This window comes from Hyaena hyaena, unplaced genomic scaffold (assembly GCF_003009895.1).
Source record: "Hyaena hyaena isolate Hyena2069 unplaced genomic scaffold, ASM300989v1 scaffold_316, whole genome shotgun sequence".
In the NCBI taxonomy this organism is placed as follows: domain Eukaryota; kingdom Metazoa; phylum Chordata; class Mammalia; order Carnivora; family Hyaenidae; genus Hyaena; species Hyaena hyaena.
The window spans coordinates 1,390,193-1,407,450 of NW_024080946.1; the positions used below are offsets into that span (position 1 = coordinate 1,390,193).

Genomic DNA, 17,258 nt, shown 5'->3' on the forward strand with positions numbered 1-17,258 from the left:
CTCTCTCTCTCTCTCCTAGAAATAAATAAAAATATTGAAAAACATATTAAAAAAAAGAGGTAGTGATAGTGTGGGCTGTCTGAAATAATGAAAGTAGGATGCAAACAATGGAATCTGAGGAAATATAAACCCTCAGAGGGGAAAATGTAAAAACCTTCTGAAAGTTTAGGGGCGCCTGGGTGGCTCAGTCGGTTAAGCGTCCAGCTTTGGCTCAGGTCATGATCTCACAGTTGGGGAGTTAAAACTGACAGCTTGGAGCCTGGAGCCAGCTTTGGATTCTGTCTCCCTCACTCTCTGTCCCTCCCCGTTTTGTGCATGGGCGTGCTCTCTCTCTCCCTCTCTCTCAAAAATAAATAAGCATTAAAAAAAAAAAACTTTTTGAAAATGTAGTGTTAGGGCGCCTGGGTGGCTCAGTCAGTTAAGCGTCCGACTTCCGCTTAGGTCATGATCTCGCGGGTCGTGGGTTCGGGCCCCGCGTCGGGCTCTGTGCTGACTGCCAGCTCGGAGCCTGGAGCCTGTTTCAGCCTGTGACTCCCTCTCTCTCTGACCCTCCCCTGCTCACGCTGTCTCTCTCTCTCTCTCTCTCCTAGAAATAAATAAAAATATTTTTAAAAAATGTTTAAAAAAAAAAGAAAATGTAGTGTTAATTGTTTGAAGCCTCTCCCAATGTCTTGTAATACAAATACGAAATATGCTCTGAGTGGCAGACGTTTTAAATGACATTAAAATTTTTTCTTCATTTTGAGAGAGAGGGAGCATGAGCACGGGAGGTGCACAGAAAGAGGGAGAGAGAGTGAAAGAGAGAGAGAAAGAGAGAGGAGAGAGGGAGAATCCCAAGCAGGCTCCGTGCCGTCAGCACAGAGCCCCACTCGGGGCTCCAACTCATGAACCGCGAGATCATGACCTGAGCCAAGGCCGAGAGTCAGACGCTTGACCAGCTGATCACCCAGGCGCTCCTGACATTAAATATTTTTTGAAGTGTAACATGTACAGAAACAAGCATTTCAATCATAACTGTGCAACTCGATAAAATTCTCCCCAAATGGATCTACTTAATGCCATGCAATTCCGGTCAATATTTTTAGCAGAATTTTTGTGTGGATATTGACAAGTTGATTCTAAAACCTGTATGGAGACCCAAGGGGCCAGCAAGAGCCGAGACAATTCAGAAGAGGAGGAAGGCAAGTGGTGGGCTTATGCTACCAGATGCCAGAGCTCTAACGTAAATATAATAATTAACACAGTGTGGTTTTGGCGTAAAGATAGGCGAACAGATCAATGGACCAGGACAGAGTCTAGAAACAGACCCATAAATGGACAGTTCTCAGGTTTATGAGAAAGGTGATACTCGAGAGCAGTGGGGAAAAGATGGTCTTTTTAGTGGGTGATACAGGGTCGTGGCTGCTTCCCTGGCTGGGCGCACTGACGCTTGACATCTTCCGTGGGGCCTGCATTTCCAGAAGGGCACAGGGGAGTCTTGCACAGAACCCTGTGGGCCCCCCCAAGAGATCAAAATCGTAATAAGGGAGACCTGCCTCGGCTCTGCTGAGGATTAATCCCAAGTCCCCTTAAGGGTCCCCCTTCCCTCGCCAGCCCTTCTGGGTGAGGAGGCAAAACAGGGGTGTGGTCTCCAGCCTCCACTTTGGGCCCAGTGATCTTTCCCGCCTGGTGTTCATTTCCGTCTGCAGTTTCCCCTTACGCTGACTCAGAGTGGAACTGGATGCTAGCAGAGCCCCGGGGAGGCGATGGCGCTCGACTTCGGAGGCTGGGCCAGGTCAGACATTACAGCCTCTAGCCTGGTCCCGTGGGTTGTTTTCTCAGGGGGCAGCCGGCGGCCACGTCGTGGGGACAGTCCTCTGCAGTGGCCCACGTGGAAAGAAACCGGTTTGTCACCCCGGGTCGCCGGCCATGTGAGTGAGGCACCTGGGAAGCAGATCTCCAGCCCCAGGTAAGGCCTTCAGATGACTGTGGCTTCGAGCTCAGGTCCCAGACATCGTGGGACAGAGACAAGTCACGCGTCCTGCGCTCCGTCCGAACAGATTTCCGTCCACGGAAATCGTGAGATGATAAATGACTATTAGTTCGTGGCACTAAGTTTTCGGGCGTTTTGTTTTGCGGCGATGGGCAGCTCACGCGGTGGCTCCAGCCCGATGCCCCTCTGGCCCAAACCCTTGATGCTGGGAAACTCCTGCCCATCAGCCTCACCCCAGTGCAGCGCCCCCGGGGGCTGCTCATCCTCCTGACCCTCTCCTTGCCCTGTGCAGGGAGGCGGAGGGCGGGGCCAGCACACTGAGCTCCCACTGGGAAAGCAGATGCTTGTGGCCCCCACCCGGCTGGCAGAGCAAGTCTCCTAGCGTCCCCTCGCCTTGGCGACGGCGGGGAGGGGAGAAAAACCCAGGAGTCCCCAGTGGACCCTGGGCCTCCACGGATTTCCTCCCGCACCCCTTCCCTTACTCTTGCTCATGTAGGGGTGGGGGTGGGGGGCAAGCATGCCTGTGGTGGGGCCGGCGCCGCCCCTTCCCTGCACACTCCCAGGGCCGTGCCTGCTCTTGCCCGGCCTTCGTAGACGTCCTTAATCGTCCTTAAATGCGAGGCTCTCAACGCTGTCCTCAGTCTTGCATCTACCTCGATTGCCAATGCCAGGAAACCGGAAAAGGCCCCGTGAGCCTCTAGGTCAAAGGTCCTCAGACCCTATTATGACTTCCTCTCTCTTCCTGGGTGTCCATGCGCTCTGGCTTCCTTTGCTCCAACGCTGTTTTCTAGGAACTCTGAGCCCTCAGCAATTTCTGGAATAAGTTATGACAGGGGCGCCTGGGTGGCTCAGCTGGTTAAGCGTCTGACTTTGGCTCAGGTCATGACCTCACGGTTCGTGGGTTCGAGCCCCGCGTCGGGCTCCGTGCTGCCGGCTCAGAGCCTGGAGCTGCTTCGGATTCTGTGTCTGCGCTCTCTCTGCTCCTCCCCTGCTCACGCTGTCTCTCTCAAAAGTAAATAAACACTAATAAATAAAACAAATGAACACGCTCTCTCTTTTCTCCAAACCTTTGCGCCTAGTCATCCTCTGCTGGCGGTCACCTTCTTCCTTCGCCCAGCACGTTCTTTTCTTACCCTTCATGAGTCACCTCATCACTGCCTCCTCTGGGAAGCCCGCCCATGACCCCTCTGTCTCCCAGGCGGCATCAGGTGCCTCCCCTGGGCCGCCCTCGCCCCTGTGCTTCCCGGATGTAGCACTTACCATGCTGTATTTGTGGCGGAGGCAGAAAGCCGTCCACCAAAGTGTAATCTCCAACCTCCATGGCAAACCGCTGCTCCCGAAGGCGGCTGCCTGCCCCGGCCCCTCGCTTCCCACCTCCTCTTGCAACCAGAGATGACGTGGGGACATGCTACAGTGTGACAGGGCCGTGGGGTAAAGAGTCACGGGTGCGTCAGCCAGGGCGGCCGCCCTAGCGGCTTTGAGACTCAGATGGAAGGAAGGATCCAGCCGCGTGAAGATCTTCGGGACGAGGAGGAGATGGGTGAGACGGAGAACTCAGAGCCGTGCTGGAGACCACGCTGATGGCTCTGCGAGCAGGAAGGGAGACGAGCTGGCGGGGCCCTTCCCACCCCGCGTCCCTGCCGCGCTTTCCTCCCCCCCACGTCACCCCCCGCTGCGCTGTATCGGCCACCTATTTATACGGCTGGTTCTCCGTGTCGGCCCCTAGACCGTGAGGTCCGTGCGGGCGGGGGTTTGGTCTGATTTGTTCACGGCGTCCCCTCCGGTGCCCCGGCCCGTGCTTGCCGCCCGGGGAGTGCCCAGGCTAGGCTTGTTGCGTGAATACACGCATGAAAGACAGACAAATGCGGCAGGGCCTTGGAGACCGTGGTGTGGGGCCCCCCGGGCAAAGGGGACCAGAGGCGCGCGCAGGGACAGGCCTGTCCTAGTAAAGGCAGGACAGAGCACCCAGAGCATGGTCGGGATGATGGCTTCAGAAGCCAGAGGACGGGTGGGGGCGCCTGGGGGCTCAGTCGGTTGAGCGGCCGACTTCGGCTCAGGTCATGATCTCGTGGTTCGTGGGTTCGGGCCCCGCGTCCGGCTCTGTGCTGACAGCTCGGAGCCTGGAGCTGCTTCGGATTCTGTGTCTCCCTCTCTCTCTGACCCTCCCCTGCTCACGCTGCCTGCCTCTCTCAGAAATAAATAAAATATTAAAAAATTGGCAAAAAAATATTTTTTAAAATAAAAAAAAAAAGAGTCACATGCTCTACCAACTGAGCCAGTCAGGTGCCCTGTTTTCTTGTTATTTATCTTTACTCTGACAGGTCTGCCCTCACGGTGACGAGAAGTCCCCCAGCAATTCTAGACATGTCTTACTCTTTCTCCACAGGGAAAACGTCTTCTTTCTTCCAGTATATCCGCCTTCCTCCACCCCAAAAAGAACCAGACTTGAAAGTCGTTGTTGTTTTTAACATTTATTCAGTTTTGAGAGACAGAGCAAAAGCGGGGGAGGAGAGAAAAACAGGGAGGCTGAATCCGAAGCAGCCTCCAGACTCCCAGCACAGAGCCCGATGCGGGGCTCGAACTCACAAACCGTGAGATCACGACCTGAGCTCAAGTCGGCAGCTTAACCAGCCGAGACTCCCAGGCGCCCCAGGACTTGAGAGTTATTAGCCTTGATTGCCCCGGAGCTGGTTGAGTGCCCATCCCTAATAGGGTTACTATGGGTGTGAGCAGGAAGGCTCTGGAAAGCCTCTGTGGCTGGTGTTACGGGAAGAGGAAGAAGACCTAGTGTCATGTGAGGTTGTCTTTTTGTGGCTACACCTGGCCACGTAAACACACACACACCTGGGACCTCTTGGAGCACAGCGACTGTGGCTGGTACATCTCTGTGCTCCCAGGGGCTGTCCTGGAAGCTGAACACTGATTTGTTTCGGATGAACAAATGAGTGGATCTTTTTTTCCTTCGTTACAGCTCGCAGGAAGATGCCTGAAGCCGCCACCCCAGATTTGTCTCACCCAGCAGCTGCTGTAGGACTCCATTCATTCTCCTGCAGATGATAGAGCACTTGATAAATCACTTTCACATCTGATTCCCACCAGAACTCAGAGTTGGTGTTATTAATGTCATTTAAAAATTTTTTTAATTTATTTTTTTAATGGTTATTTTATTTTTGAGACAGAGAGTGTGAGCGGGGGAGGGGCAGAGAGAGAGGGAGGCACACAACCCAGAGCAGGTTCGAGGCTCAGAGCTGTCCGCACAGAGCCCGATGCAGGGCTCGAACTCACGGACCGTGAGATCATGACCTGAGCCAGAGTTAGCACTTAACCGACTGAGCCCCTCAGGCGCCCCAATACCACTGCTTAATGAGGAAATCGAGGCCCAGATTGCTCGAGCGAGTTTCTCAGAGGCTCAGGGGCATAGACCGGGGGAAGTACCTAAAAGGGAAGAAGAGCAGGGGTGTGGAGGGAGAGCCAGCAAGTGATGCCTGGGTTAGTAAGACCCGCCAAGAACCCTTGAGCAAAACTGGCCAGGTTGCCTTTTAAAATTTTTCTCATTTTTATTTATTTTATATTCACAGAGAGAGCAGGCAAGCAGAGGAAAGGGACAGAGAGAGAGAGAGAGAGAGAGAGAGCATCTCAGCACAGAGCCCAACACAGGGCTCAGTCCCACGGCCCTGGGATCATGACCTGAGATGAAATCAAGACTCAGATGCTCGGGGCACCTGGGTGGCTTAGTCGGTTAAGTGTCCGACTTTCGCTTAGGTCATGACCTCGCAGTTCGTGGGTTCGAGCCCCGCGTCGGGCTCTGTGCTGACTGCCAGCTCGGAGCCTGGAGCCTTTTTCAGAGTCTGTGACTCCCTCTCTCTCTGACCCTCCCCTGCTCACGTTGTCTCTCTATCTCTGTCTTAGAAATAAATAAAACATTAAAAAAAAAAAAGACTTAAAAAAAAAAAAGACTCAGATGCTCAACGGACTGAGCCACCAGGTGCCCCTGAAACTGGCCACATCTAAGCAGCAAACCCCAGAGAACTTCATGTCGGAGAGAACAAGGCAACATTTACTCTGCTTTGAACGGTTCGGCCGCGTGGGAAGCTTTGTGCGTGCTGGGGCGCTCGGGCGTTAGGGCCATCAGAGCAAATGGTGGTCCCTGAGGAGCCCCCCAGTCTGGCTGAGGAGCAGAGGAATGAGCAGAACTCAAGCAAGCAGTGTCACGGGCTGTGACAGGGGCCTAGCAGGGCTGTGGCTTCACCGTGGGAACAGGAGAAGAGGGGGCGTTGCCAGAAAAGGGGTGTTGCAGTGCAGGGCCTGTGAAAGGAGGACTCACCCCACGCAGGGACCTGCGCCCGCACACGCTCTGCCCAGCCTTCCCGGGGCCTCGTCACACGTAGTATACACTTCACGGGTCTTCCCGTGGCCCAGGGGACCCCCGATGACCTGGTTCTGCCGTTTCTCCCGCCTCACTCTCCTCCAGCCACACCGGCCTCTGTGCTGTTCCTTGAGCAGGACGCCTTGTTCCCGCACAAAGCTTTTGCCATCGCTCTTCCATCCACCTGAAACATTTTCTGCTCAGGTCTCGTCAACAGGCTGGCTCCCCCTTGTCAACAGATCTCTGCTGAAATGTCACCTCCTCGGGGAGCCTTTCTTACCACCTGTGTCTAATATCACCTTTCCTCCAACTTCCATGGCCGTCACACGCACCATCTTATCATCTGCTTCCCATTCATCGCTTTATGGATTTCTTTTTTTGTTTTTAATTTAAATATCTCATAAGGAATATAATCTCATGGTTAAAATTTAAAGATAATATAAGGGATATGCACTGCAAATCCAGCTCACGCCCCTTATCCCATTCATTGGGTATGGTGGCTTTGTAGTACAACTAAGCTGGAACTACATTTCCCAGAATTCTCTCCCCATGTGCCTCTGTATTCACATTGGTCATAAGAGACATTTGCATGAGGTTCAGAGGGTAAAAGTGAAAGAAGAATTATACCGTCTATACTCTGAAAACCATACAGGGCCCTGGCCAGTAGGGCAGCTCTTGGTATCACTTAGCTTCCGGTCTTGCTGGCTTGAGGCACCATTGGGACCCACGCCTCCTCCAGTCGCCATGCAGTCTCTCCCTTCAGCTCCTTTGAACCATGGGCCAAGCATGTGTGCAGCTTTGTGGTCAAGGGCACCAGGTGCTGCTGCAGGTCACCTACACATGGAACTGAAGTTAGAGGTAATAAAGAAAAACTGATATGGGTTCCCTTTGGTTCTCATGGGTTCTAGTTATCCTTATGGGGTCCAATGTGCCATTGTACTCTTCCACATCGAGTGCTTTTTCCTTTCTTTTTTTTTTTTTTTTTTTAAGCTTTTCTTCCTGATTACTGGCCTACCTAACCTAAGGTTACCAGTGTTGGATCCAGCACTGAATACAGAAACAACAGCCTGCACAAACTTTTTTTTTTTAACCAACTTTTTCTTTCCAATTGTGTAGGTCTAACCCCTCCCATTAGTTTCTTAAGCTTCTTTCTCTGATTAAATCTTTATTGATATACCAGTTAACCACATTTTTTTATTTGCTGAAATATGTTCTTTTTTTTTTAATTTTTTTTAATGTTTTATTTATTTCTAGGAGAGAGAGAGACAGCATGAGCAGGGAAGGGTCAGAGAGAGAGGGAGACACAGACTCTGAAACAGGCTCCAGGCTCTGAGCTGGCAGTCAGCACAGAGCCCGACGCGGGGCTCGAACCCATGAACCGCGAGATCATGACCTAAGCGAAAGCCGGACGCTTAACCGACTAAGCCACCCAGGCGCCCCCTGAAATATGTTCTTATTCCACTTTCACTCTTCCTTCCTCCCCCCAAAACGAACATATGGTATATCTTATTCTGTATCTTGCTTTGTCACTTAATAATGTCTTGGCAATATTTCCATATCAATATATAAAGAATTCTTTTTTTTATAGTTACATACTATTCCACTGATTGGTTGCATCGTACTTTATTTGACCAGTTCCCTCTTGATGGCAATTTGAGTGGAATTCTGTGTGTGTTGGGGCGGTGGGGAGTGTGTTTACTTACGCATTGTTTACCACACAAAGTAGTAAAGACTTTGAGAGCAGAGGCCTTGGTTTTCTTGTGTTCTTAGCATGTAATAATGCTTAGTACATAAGAGATTCTAGGTGAATAGTTCATTCAGAGAACGAAACACCTCTAGACTTTCTTCATGGGTTATCTTATTTACACTCATCCCTACTCTCCAATCTCTATCGTCAGCCCAGGCTACTCTGAAGTACCTAGACTGCTCACAGGCCCCTCTCTGCTTCAGCCTCTTCCATACCTCCACTTACATGCCTCACAGAGGTCCTGTGGATCAGTATTTTCAGAATGGAACTCCTCACTCCTAACCTCACCTCAACCTCCTTTGAAACGTCCAGGCTCCAGTCTTCAATCTCTCTCCCTCTGACCTCTCAAACTCAATCAGGTAGCCCCAGGTCTCACACGTATCTAAACGAGGTGACGAACTTCCCTGAGTTTTCTGCATGGATCAGTAGGTCACAATCCCTGCCATTCCATCCCCACCCAACCTCACATGCGGTCCCAGCTTGGGCTTCCTCCTCTCTTGCTTCCAATTTAGCAGAAAGCTCTTAAAACAGCTCTGATCATGTTACCCCCTTAACTAACAACTCTGAGGTCTGTCTCCCCCAACCCAAACCTGTTGTACTGAAGGTCATTTATATAACTGTTCTTTCTCCCTCATGTTCTATAGGCCCTTTTCTGGTTTTCTATTGCTGCATGACAAAGCAACCCCCAAACATAGTAGCTTAGAACAAGAATTTGTTCGGGGCGCCTGGGTGGCTCAGTCGGCTAAATGTCCCACTTTGGCTCAGGTCATGATCTCACGGTTTGTGGGTTCGAGCCCTGTGTCAGGCTCTGTGCTGACACCTAGCTCAGAGCCTGGAGCCTGTTTCAGATTCTGTGTCTCCCTCTCTCTCTGACCCTCCCCTGCTCACACTGTCTCTCTGTCTCTGTCTCTCTCTCTCTCTCTCAGAAATAAATAAAACATTAAAAAAAAAAAGAACAGAAATTTGTTAGCATCTCTTGGTTCTATAGGTAGGCTGGGCTCAATTAGGTTGATCTCACCTGGGGCCTCTTACTTGATTACAGTCAACTTTTGGTTGGGGCTACAGTCATTTGAAGTTTAACATGCCTGGACATTCGAAATGGTGCAGTTACATGGTTAGCAGTTAGTGCTGATGGCCTGCTGGGTGGGCCGGTGGGGCTGTTGATAAGAAGACCTGTACGTGGATTGGGCTTCTCGCATCATGGAGGCCGGTTTCTGAGAAGGCGCTTCTATTGCCTGAGTGTTTCGAGACTTCTGGGTGAAAACCGTAAGGCTTTTTGTGATTTAGCAGTGAAAGTCACAGAGTGTCACTTTTGCTACACTCTATTGGCCAAACAAGTCAGAAAGGCCAACCCAAATTCAATGCACTTTCTTTTAAAAATGTTTAATTTTTGAGAGAGAGAGAGAATCTCAAGCAGGCCCTGCACTGTCAGCGCAGAGCTCTATGCCAGGCTCTAACTCACAAACCGGGAGATCGTGGCCTGAGCTGAAATCAAGAGTCGGACCCTTAATTGACTGAGATACCCAGGCGCCCCCACCCCAAATTCATAAGGAAAGGAAGCAGATTCCACATCTCGAAGTAGGAGCAAAGAACGTGCCACCCTCTTTAATCTACCATAGACCACCTTCCAGACACAAATTGTGTATATTACTTCATTGCGCAAAAGATATTCACCTCCTCCCAAGGACCCTTGAAGTCTCATCCCAAAACATCATTGACTCATAATGCATCTTGTCATATAAATCAGTTCCGGGTCCAGATGATTACTCAAGAACAGCTTCTTGAGTATTATTCCTCTTGATCTGAAGACCCGTAAACTACGGACAGGTTTTCTGCTCTTCAGAAACCCAACAAATAGAGTTGACGGGCTTGAGGTGGCCAGAGCCGACACTCCTGATGTAACAAAGGGGGAAAAGAGGAGTGACCTAGCTACCATTGGGTCATAGCAGTTCTGAAATCCAGCTAGGTATGCGTCCCCAGCTCTTAGATTACGGTCCAATTCTGCTCCCTGGGAATGATTCTCTGCAGCTCTTGACTCTACCCTGTGGTAGAGTCTTCCTTCCTTTTCCATAAGAAATAGCTCGTGTTTACATCTCAATAGCCTTCTCAGTCAGCTTCTCAGAAGGCTGGGGCTCACAGGTCTCTCCTTTTGTGCTCTGCCTTTCCCTGTGTTCTGGAATTGCTTCTTTATCTTCAGACCTAGCATTTTGTTTTTTGTTTGTTTTTGTTTTTTAAATGTTTATTTTTGAGAGAGACAGAGCGTGAGCATGAGCATGAGATTGAGCAGGGGAGGGGCAGAGGGAGATAGAAACACAGAATCTGAAGCAGGTTCCAGGTTGTGAGGTGTCAGCACAGAGTCCGACGTGGGGCTTGAACTCACGAACCCTGAGTTCGTGACCTGAGCTGAAGTCGGAGGCTTAACCGAATGAGCCACCCAGGTGCCCCTCAAACCTAGCATTTTGTAAGGCTGCAGTTTCCTTAATTCTTGGCCTTGAAGACTATTTCCAATTTCCATTCCCCCGAGTACTCTGCACATGGTACTCATTGAGCAACGACTGCGCTCTAGCACTATTCTAGGGATCCGGGACAGAGCAATGAATGAAACAGACAAAAATGCCTGCTCTTACGGAACAGCCATTCTAGATGAGCAATCAGCAAGTAAGCAATATAAACAAACAAACAAAACGGGAGCAGGGAAACAGCAAGTGGCATTTTGTGTCTAAGCGTCCATAGGAAGGGGAACTTCTATTTTAAATAGGATAGGCCATTCTCACTGAAGATGGCAATGAAGTCAAGGCCTGAGAAAAGTGACAGTGGCCATACAGGTATCTGAGGGAAGACCTTTTCACACAGAAAAATACAGCTGCAAAGGCCTGAGTTAGGTGTGTGCCTTCTCTTTTCTTAAACTAACATCGTTTGAGCAGACTGATCTGAGAGGAGATTAGAAAGAGATGAGGTCAGAGAGGTATTTGTGGATCCGATGGGGTAGGACCTTTTGCTTGTAAAGCTTTTAGTTTTAGTCTGATTTGTGGGAAGAGGTTGAGCAGAAGAATGATGTGGGCTGACATTTTTATAGAATTACTCTGGCTGCGGTGTTAAGAATTGATAAGGGGTGAGGTGGGGGCAGGAAACCAAGATGTTTGCAACAATCCAGGGGAGAAATGATGGCGGTTCAGAACAGGTGGTAATGGCAGTGATGGTAAGAAGCAGTCATGTTCTGGGGCGCCTGGGTGGCTCAGTTGGTTAAGCGTCCGACTTCGGCTCAGGTCACGATCTCACGGTTTGTGGGTTCGAGCCCCGCATCAGGCTCTGTGCTGACAGCTAGCTCAGAGCCTGGAGACCGTTTCAGATTCTGTGTCTCCCTCTCTCTCTGACCCTCCCCTGCTCACGCGCGCGCTCTCTCTCTCTCTCAGAAATAAATAAAACATTTAAAAAAAAAAGAAGTAGTCATGTTCTGAATATCTTTTGAGGGCTGTCAAGGAGGGGTACAAGAGAGAGGGCAGTTTAATTCATTTTCCAGGACTGCTGTAAACAATAACCACAAGCTTGGTGGCTTAAAACAACAGACATATATTCTCTCGAATACATCGCAAATAGAAAATTCAAAATCACCGCCACCCTCCACCATTTTTTGCCTCTTTCAGCTTCTGGTGGCTGTCAGCAGTCTTTTGCTCCAATCTCTGACCCCATCTTCACACGGACTTCTTTTCTGTGCGTGTTTGTCCTCCATATGTATCTTCTAACGACACTTGTCACTGGATGTAGGACCCACCTGGATAACCCAGGATGCTCTCATCTCAAGATCTTTAATTCCAACTGCAAATACCCTTCTTCCAAATCAGGTCACATCCACAGGTCCGGGATATAGGCTACCTTTTTGCCGGTGACTATTCATTCCACTACAGGAGACAAGAATGATTCCAACATTTTTTGGACCGAGCAACTGAAAGAGTGAAGTTTTCATGAGCCAAGACGGGAAAGGACTATGAGAAGAGCATGTTGTTGAAGATGGAGCTAAAGTTCTGAGTTGATCTTAATGTGCTCAGAGGGGGCAGGTGCTTGGTAGGGTATCCCACCTCCTAAGAGCTCTAGGGTATACAACTTTACTGCCTCTCCTTGGATAGTAAGCTCAGAGAATCGAGCTGTTGTCACCAGCTGGGCCCCAAGGCCGGACCTTTATTGCCTACCTGCTTATTGTACTCTCTGACCTTTCTCTCACCTTCTTCTTTAAGCGCATTTTTCCAGCTTATTTCTTAACTCCGGCAAAAGACCTGAAGGGCATAACATCCTAGAGGGAAACCAAAATACCCCTTAGGCAGTAGCAACTGCCCAGACCACCCAGTCCAGTTTGAATTTAATCCCCCACTCAAGCCAGTGCAAGATGGAGCATGGACAGATCCATGGAGTGACCGCTAGTTACCGTTACCCCATTGTAATAGTAAAATCTCTGTCCGAGGAGGGGCATACGCCTCATATACGCAACATATAACGTATGTATAGGCGTGTTTCCTTAAGGTGCCTGCGCCTCCTGATGCCCCCCTCTACATATGATGACAAGGCTTCCCTATCTAATTATCCATCCTAACCCTAATAAAAGGAACCCATTTGCCCTTGCTCAGGAAGTTATGACTTTGGAAGTTATTCCCCAGCGATCTCCTGATTTGCTGCAAATAAAGTTTACTTTGTGTGACAGCTCCACCTGGCATATCTGTGCCTCAATAGGAAGCGACCTCATGTTAGTCGGATTACACTGTCTTTCGATTTTCTTGGACCCTTCCTTCTGCCAGAAAAAATGTTCTGGTAGTGACTGATTTGCCTCCATGTCTTTACCAGGTACAGTGGGTGCAGTCACTTGCAGTCTCCTGGATTATGCACGTTGACATCACACATCCCCTGGTTCGCAGCCCGCTCCACCCCTCCACTGTGTGAGCCACGTCGACTGTGTGCAGCGATGTCCAGTGACCTGCAGTGGGTCTTTGTTCCCTATTTGCAAAATGGTGAACCTAATCTTTCCTTAAAGCAGTTAAAGTAAGGACGAATGGAGATGATCCAGGGGTATAGTACAGGGTCCCGGTGGGTGCTCCGTGTACACGAGTGCCCTTCCTTTCAACCCATCGTGAGTTTGTCATAGAACCGCTCTCTTGGGTCTCACCACTCAGGGAGTTCCCCGAGAAAGCCAGTTCCTAGCGCATGCGTTGTGCGTCCTGACGAGCTCGGGGCACACAGTAGGGCCGTTCAGTTCTGATCAGTGCCTTCCGCGGAAGGACGCTCCGGGAAGAGCCGGTTTCCTCCCGTCCTCTCTTCCCCCGGCATTCATTATTCCAGGGGAACCGGGAACGGCCGGGACGTCGGTGTGTGGGCTCAACATGGCGCCGCCCTGCTCATTGTACGAGCCTCAAAGATGGCGACAGCCACCAGGGGGCAGACATGTTTGTGCCACGTGACCGAGGCTCAGCCCAGAGGCGGCCGGAACGTGACGTGAGATTGAGGCGGGGCTCCTCCCCCGCACTCTTGGCGTCGAGCGTCTCGTGACAGGTACTTCCGCTCGGGGCGGCGGCGGTGGCGGAAGTGGGAGCGGAGCCGGAGTCTTGGCCATAAAGCCCGAGGCGGCGGCGGCGGCGGCGGCGGCGGCGGCGTCGGAGGCTTGGCGAGCGCCGAGGAGCCCGCGGGACCCGGAGCTGGGACCTCTCCTCTGCCCCCGTCCTCCCTTGCACGTCCTCCCCGGCGGGAGCCCCAGCTGCGCGCCCGGCCCGGAGCCCCCAGCGGAGCGGCCGCGGTAAGCAGCGGGCCCAGCGCGGCCGGTGGCCTGGCCCCATCCCCCTCCTCCGCTCCGCGGTCGCCGGGCCTCGCGGCGTCCGCGCCTCGGGCGGGCCCCGCACCCAGCGCAGGCCTCGCGGGGCAGCTCCGCGTCGTTCGGGCCCCGGCGCAGGCCCGGACCGCGCCCGGCCGGGGCGGAGGTCACAGGTCGCCGGGTGTGACCTCCGGCCGGGCTGCGGACCCCGGGCCGGCCTCCCCGGACGCCTTGTTTGTCGGGAGCGTCGAGACCCGAGACCCGGGAGGGTGTCCGGATTCGGGTGGCCTCTGGGGGCCCCGCGCCGCGGCGGGGCCGCTGTGGGGCCGAGCGCGTCGGAGCCGAGCCCGCCCGCTGCCCCGTCGGGGGGCGCGGGGAACGGGCGCCCGGGGCCGAGCCGCGCAGCCGGGCCCTGCCGGGGGGAGGCTCCCTGACAGCCGCCGAGGCCGGGCCGCGAGGCCGGTCACGTGCACCGGGCTCGCCGCGGGCGCTTGTGGACGTGGGAGACGCCCCCGGCCCTGCGGGACCCGGAGCTTTTTGTCGTGAGTCTGCGGTGCCGAATCCCGAACGAAGTTTTCAAACTTAACCGGGGGAAGGCTGGTGGTTGGCTGGCGGGCCGGGTGGGGGTTCCGCCGCGTCGGGGCGGGGGTTCCGCCGCGTCGAATTCGTGAACGTGGGAAACAGCGTAGTCGTCGCAGCCGCCTGAGCGCGGACTGTGTTTGGGGCCGAGTGGCAGGAACTTTGCACGGATCGTTATGTCGAACGCTCAGAGCCGCCCTGTGAAGCACCGTTGTTGTCGGAGAACGGACAGGTTGACTTGTTTGTCCAAGGTCACGGCTGATAACTTCTGGAGGGAGATTCGACCGCGGGCCGTCAGACTCCGGAGCCCTGTGAGCGGTCTCCGGGCTGCACCGCCTCCCCGCCGCTCAGGTGTGCGGTCCCCTTGCTACCTGCTTTCTGCCTCTCTGCCTCCTTTGTTTTTAGTGATGCCGTTCGAAAGCCTGTTCCCGTAACTACCCGAGTTCCACCTGAAAACCAGAGGATGTTCTACACGCGGTTGTGACTTTTCACCCGGCTTTTGCGCAGCGTGGTGCTAGTCAGGTAGAAGCCCAGTAGCTGTAGCCGAGGGCCGAATGGAGGTCTGGAGAATTTTGTTGCCGAAATCTTTTGTCAGACAAGTTGAGCCCGGCAGTCCTGCCTTGTGAACCTTCCTTAGAACCTTGGTGTGTGGGTATCCAGGCAGTTCTTTCCTGTTGAAAGTACTGTGTCTTCTCTTTGGACTCCGAAGAACAGGCTCTTGTCTCTTCCTTGTGACTTAAGCAGCTGATTAGCCGCATGACTTCTCCGCGGATTAATAGTCTCCTCTTTGGTGAGTCTCTTCAGACTTGGGAGACAGTGCTCAGATTTGGGTCTAAGAACTGCAAGGTGAGTTGTGAGTAGTTCTGGAGACACTGTCCGAGCTGAAGCTCGGTCCCCACAACCCTGTTGTCTTCTGATTTCTTTTTCTTTCTTTCTTTTTTCTTTTTTTTTTGAACTTCTATATGCCAACTGATACATTTAAATGAGTCATCAGTACAGTCCTCTTAAGTAGTGTTTGTGTTTGGAGGAGAGTAACGATGAGCACCTTTTCATTCATTCAGATGTTTTGAATGTCTGCCGTGTCTCAGGCATTACTGGTTATTGACCCAGAGAGGTAGGTGTGGCTCCTGGTCCAAAGGGATTTAAAAGTGGTGCTCGGTTGAGACCGGGGATTCTGCTGTGCCGTGGCTTGGTGGTAGAGCCCGAGGCTTTTGGAAAGAGTTGTGCCTCCTCTCTTCCCAAGTGAGTTCATGGCGGGCAGGCCGGTGTTCTGGCCCGCTCGAAGGTGTTCTAACACCGCTCTGTTAATTGCAATGGCGTTTGTGCGGCTCGCTCTGGAGAGTATAGAAGATGATATTACAGTTTCAAATTGATTGTGTCTTTTGAAGAGTAACCTTCAGCACTGATCTCGTTTCTCCTTCTGCTCTGATGGCATTTTGTTGTTGTGGTTCGCCGGAAGGAGATCACGTCCCTGCCGTTTGACACTGTGGACAGTAGCTGTGGCCGTGCTCTCTGAGCAAAGGCACGTTTGGCGTGCGGGAGTGTTTTCTGTAGCTGATGAAGAAAGTTTGGTACGGCACTTATCAGTTACTGCGTCCGTATTATACTAAGTAAAACCCTGTGCCGCCCCTTCCCTTGCAGCCTCTCTGTCTTCCCTTTAAAGGGAGATGTGAGTTTTGCGTTTGTGGTAGAACCGCATGAGTAAACAGTCGCCTGGAATGTAGCAGAAGGCATTCTAAAAATAGTTTTGTTAGTATTTCTCTCCAGGTGATTCTTAGCAATCACTCGGGGCATTTGCTTGGCTTGTTATGTTTCGGGGGCCAGCCAGGCATAAGCCCCAAACCCCATCATCAGAGAGCACTGCTTTATAGGAAATACGGCTTTGCATCCGATTCCTGAGCCCACCACCAAGTGAAGCAAAAATGGTTTGGTTGTTGGATTAGCTTTTAATCGATCTCCAAAGAGAATCACACAAGCAACATCTTTGCCCTTAGTTTTGGTGTTAGCCGAACTGTGTGACGGTGTAGCCAACTCAGACCCCACGTGTGTGATAGACCGTCTCGTACCCTGTCCTTCCGGAGATTTGACATGGTTACCACGATGCCTGTGATAAAACGTCCTGCTTAGTATCTGTGTAATTCAGCAAATGTGGCTGAGGATTTGAGGAGATCTTGGACTAGGAGTGATAAGCAGGGTTTCCAGGGAAGTGAGGAGGAGCCTCCCCGAGTTCCCTTGGCACTGATGTCCGCCTCTGGGGGAGACTGAAGCTCCGGAAATTAGCGCTCCCCCCTCCGCCCCTTGCGGCCACTGGCTTTCTGCTGACCCCTGCCTCCCCCGGAGGCTGCATGGTCTTCCCAGTGGTTTCAGACCTTCATCTGTCCGCGCGGCTCTGCAGGTCCCGCGGACACGTTTTGCGCTGTGTTGATGTCTTCAGTATTTGCTCTCACATCTTCCCTCTACTTTCTGAGTTTTCATTTATGTTTTAATAAATGAAGAACAGCTCGCATTCATGTTTTAAAACTTCTTCATGGTGACTGTGGTCAGCGTGATTTGCGAACCAAAGGTACAAGTGACGTGTGGTGGCTGAAATCACAACAGGCTCTTCTAGCAGCGCCTCTGGCGGGTTTCAGTTTCAGTGCTCGGGCTGTGATTTCAAAAACAAATTTAAGAATAGCTACTTGCAGAATGTCTGTGGGGGAGGAAGAAGGCTTGGGAGTCGGTTCCAGCGGTGACTTACAGTGTTGGCCTCGTTCATCTGCCTGAAGATGCGGTTCTCCGTGCAGGGACCCCGGGCCTCTCCTGG

General features: G+C 52.0%; 1 protein-coding gene and 1 long non-coding RNA gene across 2 annotated transcripts in view; both read left to right on the forward strand.

Annotated features, from left to right (window-relative positions):
- The first annotated feature begins 1,737 nt into the window (after positions 1 to 1,737).
- On the forward strand, positions 1,738 to 5,061 carry LOC120242692. The gene is made up of 2 exons (XR_005531140.1): positions 1,738 to 1,948; positions 4,944 to 5,061. It is a non-coding gene; the product is annotated as an uncharacterized LOC120242692 (long non-coding RNA).
- Positions 5,062 to 13,631: 8,570 nt separating this feature from the next.
- Positions 13,632 to 17,258, forward strand: part of RAB7A (RAB7A, member RAS oncogene family) — a 69,086-nt gene continuing 65,459 nt past the window's right edge. The window contains exons 1-2 of the mRNA XM_039248609.1: positions 13,632 to 13,644; positions 13,692 to 13,861. The gene's annotated coding sequence lies outside the window, so the exon portion shown is untranslated. The remainder of the gene's footprint in view (positions 13,645 to 13,691; positions 13,862 to 17,258) is intronic.